Genomic DNA, 6,803 nt, shown 5'->3' on the forward strand with positions numbered 1-6,803 from the left:
ACGGGACATACTGGTCCCAGCCCAGGCACAGCGTGGGTGACACGCTCTTTCACCCTCTTGGGATGCCCCACATCACTCCGTAGTACACCCCCCACAGCCCACCCACAGAGCAGTAATTTCTATTGCTTTCTGAAAACCCTCAGATCGAGTCCTAGTCCAGGCCCTGTGAGTGTGTTTGAGAGCTGCCTCTACCCCTACTCCACATGGTCTCCTGCAGAATCAGCTCAGGCCTGGCATATAGATCTGGGGTGAAACCCTTAACCGGCAATTCCTGCAGAAAGTGTAGGAGACAGAACCAACCAGCTAGTCCAGGAGCAGAAAATCTTGCAAAGGGGCACAGCAGGTTCACCCCCAAGGGCAGCAACAGGAAGGAACTGAGCACAGCAGCCAGACACAAGCAAGGTACAGCTGGATGAATCCAAACATTGTAGATCTACACCTGAACTTCAGTAGGTGCTAAGGCTATAACTACAACAAAGATCTAAAACAAAGGTCAGAAAACAGTGCTACACAAAATGACACTAAGAAGGAGCAAAATGCAATCTCAGAATACAAGCCCACCAATAACAAGGGCAGAAGACACTAACAAAGAGCAAATTGGAAATCACACAGCTGAAAGCAATAAATCAATGGCTTCTGAAAAACAGTAACAGCTGCAGAAAGGTATAGAGGAACTCAGATTGGAAATGAAAAAAGAAATCCCTGAATTAATAACATCTACAGTAAAGAATCAAATGCAGAAACATACAGAGGAAACACAATGCCCACCCAGAACAAGTGCAGAGGACACTAGCTCAGCACAAAGGTACGAATTAATAGTGTCGATAGTAAAAAAGGAACACCAGAAATATATAGAGGAACTCAGCAGAATCATTTTCTGAAATAAGAAAAGAATTCTCAGAACTCATAGAATCTGAAGTAAAGAAGCAACTACAGAAACATAGGGAGGAAACCCAAGCTGAAAAACGCTGTGCAGTAAAAGAATTTATAACTGCTACTAAAGAAGACATTGATAAAAAAAAAATAGAGGAAATTAGAAAAATGACAGATTCTTTGCATGAGCAATACAGGAAAGAAACAGATCGCATGCAGCAGAGTCAAAGAGACATAGAGGAAATTAAAATCTCACTAACAAGCTTGCAAAACTGTTTCAGTAAAAGTGAACACAGAGTTTGAGATCTTAAGACGCTGGGGCAGCTAGTGAAAAGATGAGAAAAGATCTATTAAAAACAACTAGGATGCAGGAAAGAATACTCCATCACCAGCAAGATGATGCAAAGATGAACAATCTGAGAGTAATAGGCATCAGTGAGAAAGAAGGAGTCAATACAAATGACATTAAAAAAAACATGGGCAGAAGTAATAGTAGAAAAATTCCCAAATATGAGAAAACAGTCTGTATGAAAGTAACTGAAGCATACAGAATGCCATGTAACTTTAACCCAATGAAAAACACACTGAGACATATAATAGTCAAGATCCCAGAAACTCAGCACAAGAATAATCTACTGAAAGCAGCTAGAGAAAAGAAGCAGATCACATTCAAAGGAAAACCCATCAGAATTATAGCCAACTTCTCTTCACAAAACATGAAGGCAAGAAGAGCATGGAGCAGAGTACTTCAAGTCCTCTATGAAAAAAAAATCCAGCCCAGACTACTATACCCTGCAAAACTCTTTCAAGTTTAATGGAGAAGTAAAATACTTTCATGAAAAAGATCAGCTAAAGAGTTTCATGATGACAAAGCCAACCCTACACAGGCTACTGAAAGATGTTCTAGAGAGGGACCAAAATGATCAGAACTACACGAATGAGATTGGAAGCAACCAACTAAATAGGGCAAGCAAATAAACACAGGAGAAAAAGGAGTAAATGACAACAAGTAAATAACATGTGAATCGTAAGTCAATACATGTCAATTATAACCATCAATGTAAATGGACTCAATTTACCAAGTAAGAGAAATAGGCTTGCACATTGGATTAGGAAACAAAATCCAACAATATGCTGTATACAAGAAACACATTTAACTCATAAACACATTCATACGCTGAAAGTTAAAGGATAGAACAAAATACCACATGCCCCAGCACCTCAGAAAAAAGCAGGGGTAACAATCCTATTCTCATACAGTCTCAACTTCAAACCAACATGATCAAGCGAAATAAAGAAGGCCACTATATACTGGTTAGGGGAAAAATTCAAGAGGAAGAGGTAACACCCACAAATATGTATGCACAAAATATGGGAGCACCCAATTATGTAAAGAAAATCTTAATGGACATGAAAAATCTAATACCCACTACAACAATCTTAACAGAAGACCTTAACACCCACTTATCCCCAAAAGATAGATCAACCAGTTGAAAACTTAGCAAAGAAATGACAGAATGGAATCAGAGCTTGAAACAAATGGACTTTGTGGACTTGTACAGAGTGTTTCACGCAAATACAGCTGAATACGCATTTTTCTTAGCTGCACATGGGTCATTTTCTAAAATAGACCACATATTATCCATAGGTCATACTTAAGTATATGCAAGAAAACAGAAATTATCCCATGCACATTATCTGACCACAGTGCAATGAAAGTGGAAATAAATGATGAAAGAAACCAGGGAAAATGTTAAATACATAGAAATTAAATTATGCCCTACTCAGCAACCAAAGGGTCAGAGATTAAATTAAACAAGAAATTCAACAATATCTACAATTCAATGAAAATTCAAGCACAACTTATCATAATTTATGGGATATGATGAAAGCAGTTTTCAGAGGGAAATTCATAGCTGTGAACTCACACATTAAGAAAACAGAATGGGAGCAAATAAATATCCTAATGCTGCAACTTTAACAACTAGAAAAGGAAGAGCAAATCAAATCCAGAGCCCAAAGATGGGAGGAAATCATAAAGATTAGAGCAGACATTAATTCACTTGAGAAGAAGAAAACAATTGAAAGAATTAAAAAAGCAAAAAGCTGGCTCTTTGAAACATTAAATAAAATCGATAAGCCCCTAGCTAACCTAAGCAAAAAGAGGAAAGAAAAAATTCAAATACAAGCAATAAGGAATGAAAAGGGTGTAATTACCACAGACTCAGTGGAAATTCAGAAGATTATCAATAGCGACTTTGACAATCTTTACTCTCAAAGGAGAGAAGACATAGAAGAAATGGACAGATTCCTAGAAAGGTACAAGTTACCACAACTGAATCGACAAGATATAACCACTCTCAATAGTCCAATAACAGAAAATGAAATATGAGATATAAGTAAAACCTGCCAACAAGGAAATTTCAGGTCCAGATGGATTCACAGCTTAATTCTACAAGACATTTACAGAAGATATAGTCCCTACACTCCTCAAACTCTTCCATGAAATTGAAAAGGAAGCAATCCTCTCAAAATCATTCCTGGAGGCAAGTATTATACTGATAACAAAACCAGGGAAAGACGCAACCAAGAAAGAGAATTAAAGACCGATTTCCTCATGAATATAGATGCCAAAATCCTCAATAAAATCCTAGCAAATAGAATACAGCAAATCATAAACCATGACTAATTAGGATTCATCCCAGAGATGCAAGGATTGTTCCATATTCAAAAATCTATAAATGTAATACACTATATCAATAAAGTGAAAACTGAAGACCACATGATCACTTCTGTTGATAAAGAAAAGGCTTTTTTATTTTTTATTTATTTATAATTTTTTTTTGCAGAACTAGGGATTGAACTCAGACCTTGTGCTTGCCAGGGAAGCACTTATTCTACAGAGCCATCTCCTTGGCGACAATAAAAGGCTTTTGACAAAGTCTGACACTCATTCATGTTCAATGTCCTAAAGAAAATTGGAATAGATGGCCTCTACTTCAATCCGGTAAAAGCCATTTATGAAAACCCAATGGTTAACATAATCCTAAATGGGGAAAAACAGAAATCTTTTACTCTTATATCTGGTACAAGACAAGGATGTCCTCTATCATCACTCCTATTCAATATAGTTCTGGAATCATTAGCTATAGCCATTAGATAAGAGAAAGAAATAAAAGTAATAAAAATAGGTAAAGAAGAAGTTAAATTTTCTTTATTTGCAGATGACATGATACTTTACTTGGAAGACCCCAAAAACTCCACCAAGAAGCTACTAGAATTAATACAGAAATTCAGTAGCATGGCAGGTTATAAAGTCAATACCAAAAGTCAATAGCATTCTTCTACACAGACAACAAACACACTGAGAGGGAAATTATAGAAACAATACAATTAACAATAGCATTGAGGAAAATGAAATACCTTGGAATTCATCTAACTAAAGGAGTCCAATATCTTTTCCAGGAAAGTTACAGTACTCTGAAAAAAGAGATCATAAAGGATTTCAGAAAATGGAAAGATATTCCATGCTCCTGGATAGGAAGAACCAACATTGTGAAGATGGCCATATTCAAAATTGCTGTACAGATTTAATGCAATCCCTATCAGAGAAGAGCTTCCGGCTACCCTGCACCGGCAGGACCGACTCCTGTCCCAGCCCAGGCTCAGTGAGGATGAGACCCTCTTCCACCCCCTTGTGATGCCCTCCACCACTCCGCAGCTCCTCCCTCACCCCGCCCTGCGAGTAGGAATTTCTGCTGTGTTCTGGGAACCCCCATACCCAGTCCTAGCCCAGGTCTGGTGACTGTGTGGGAGAGCTTCCGTCTACCCTGCACCAGCGGGACCTACTCCTGGTCCCAGCCCAGGCGCAGCGTGGGTGAGACCCTCTTCCACCCCCTTGGAATGCCCCGCACCACTCCGCAGCACCTCCCCCACCCCGTCCACTGAGTAGGAATTTCTGCTGCTTTCCGGAAACCCCCAGACCCCGTCCTAGCCCAGGTCCGCTGAGTGTGTGGGGGAGGTTCTGGCTACCCTGCACCAGTGGGACCAACACCAGGTCCCAGCCAAGGCAAAGCGTGGGTGAGACCCTCTTCCACCCCCTTGGGACGCCCCCACCAACACTCCGCAGCACCTCCCCCATGCCGCCCGCACAGTAGGAATTTCTGCCACATTCCGAGTACACCCAGACCCAGTCCTAGCCCAGACCCAGCAACTGTGTGGGAGAGCTGTCTCTCCCCCCTACTCCAACTTGTCCACTCCAGGCTCAGCTCAGGCCTGGCATACATTCCTTGTGGTGTAAATCTGCAGCTGCTTTCCCTACAGAGAGGGTAGAGGATACAATCACCCAGCTAGTCCAGGAGCAGAACACCTTGCCACAGGGGCACAACAGGTTCACCATCAAGGGCAGCAGGAAGGAAGGAGCTCAGCACACCAGTCAGACCCACGCAGGACACAGCTGAATAAGTCCAGACTTTGAAGATCTGTACCTGAACTTCAGTATGTGCGAAGGTTATAACTACAAAGAAGATCTACAACAAAGGTCAGAAGATAGTGCTACACAAAATGATGAAAAGGAACAAAATGCAACCTCAGAACCCAACCACACATGTAAAAAGTTAGGAGGACAATAACACAGAACAAACTGGGAATCACACAGCTGAAAGCAATAAATCAACGACTTCTGACATAAAGAAACAGCTGGAGAAAGGTATAGAGGAACTCACATTGGAAATAAAAAAAGAAATCCCTGAATTAATAACATCTGCACTAAAGAATCAAATGCAGGAACATAAGGAGGAAACCCAGTGCCACCCAGAACAAGTGCAGAGGACACTGGCTCGAATCAAATGCATGAATTAATAGCGTCGATAGTAAATAAGCAAGAGCAGAAAGATGTAGAGGAAATCAGAGCACAATTCTTTTCTGAAATAAAAAAAGAACTCTCAGAACTCATAGCATCTGAAGTAAAGAAGCAACTACAGAAACATAGGAGGAAACCCAAGCTGAAAAAAAAAAACACTGCAGTAAAAGAATTTATAACTGCTTCTAAAGAAGACATTGATTAAAAAAATAGAGGAGATTAGAAAAATGATGGATTCCTTGAATGAGCAATACAGGAAAGAAATAGATCTCATGAAGCAGAGTCAAAGAGATATAGAGGAAATTAAAACCTCAATCACAAGCTTGCAAAACCGTTTAAGTGAAAGTGAAGAGAGTTTCAGATCTTGAAGATGCTGGTGCAGCTAGTGAAAAGGTAAGAACGGATCTCTTCAAAACAACAAGGATGCAGGAAAGAATAATCCATCACCTACAAGATGATGCAAAGATGAACAATGTGAGACTAATAGGCAGCAATGAGAAAAAAGGAGTCAATAGAAATGACATTAAAAAACTATGGGCAGCAATAATAGCAGAAAACTTCCCAAATATGAGGAAACAATCTGACATTCAGGTAACTGAAGCATACAGAAAGCCAAGTATCCTCAATCCAATGAAAAATACAGCGAGACATAAAATAGTCAACATCTGAGAAATTCAGCACAAGAATAATCTACTGAAAGCCACTAGAGAAAAGAAGCAGATTACATTCAAAGGAAAACCCATCAGAATTATGGCCGACTTCTCTTCACAAACCATGCATGCAAGAAGAGAATGGAGCAGAGTACTTCAGGTCCTCTGTGAAAACAAATTCCAGCCCAGATTACTATACCCTGCAAAACTCTCTTTCAAGAAGTGAAATACTTTCATGACAAAGAACAACTAAAGAATTTCATGATGACAAAGCCAACCCTACACAGGATACTGAAAGGTGTTCTAGAGAGAAACGAAAATGATCAGAACTCCACAAATGAGATCAGAGGCAACCAACTAAATAGGGCTAGCAAATAAACACAGGAGAAAAAGGAGTAAATGACAACAGGTAAATAACA

This window comes from Octodon degus, unplaced genomic scaffold (genome assembly GCF_000260255.1).
Source record: "Octodon degus isolate 3935 unplaced genomic scaffold, OctDeg1.0 scaffold00322, whole genome shotgun sequence".
Lineage (NCBI taxonomy): Eukaryota > Metazoa > Chordata > Mammalia > Rodentia > Octodontidae > Octodon > Octodon degus.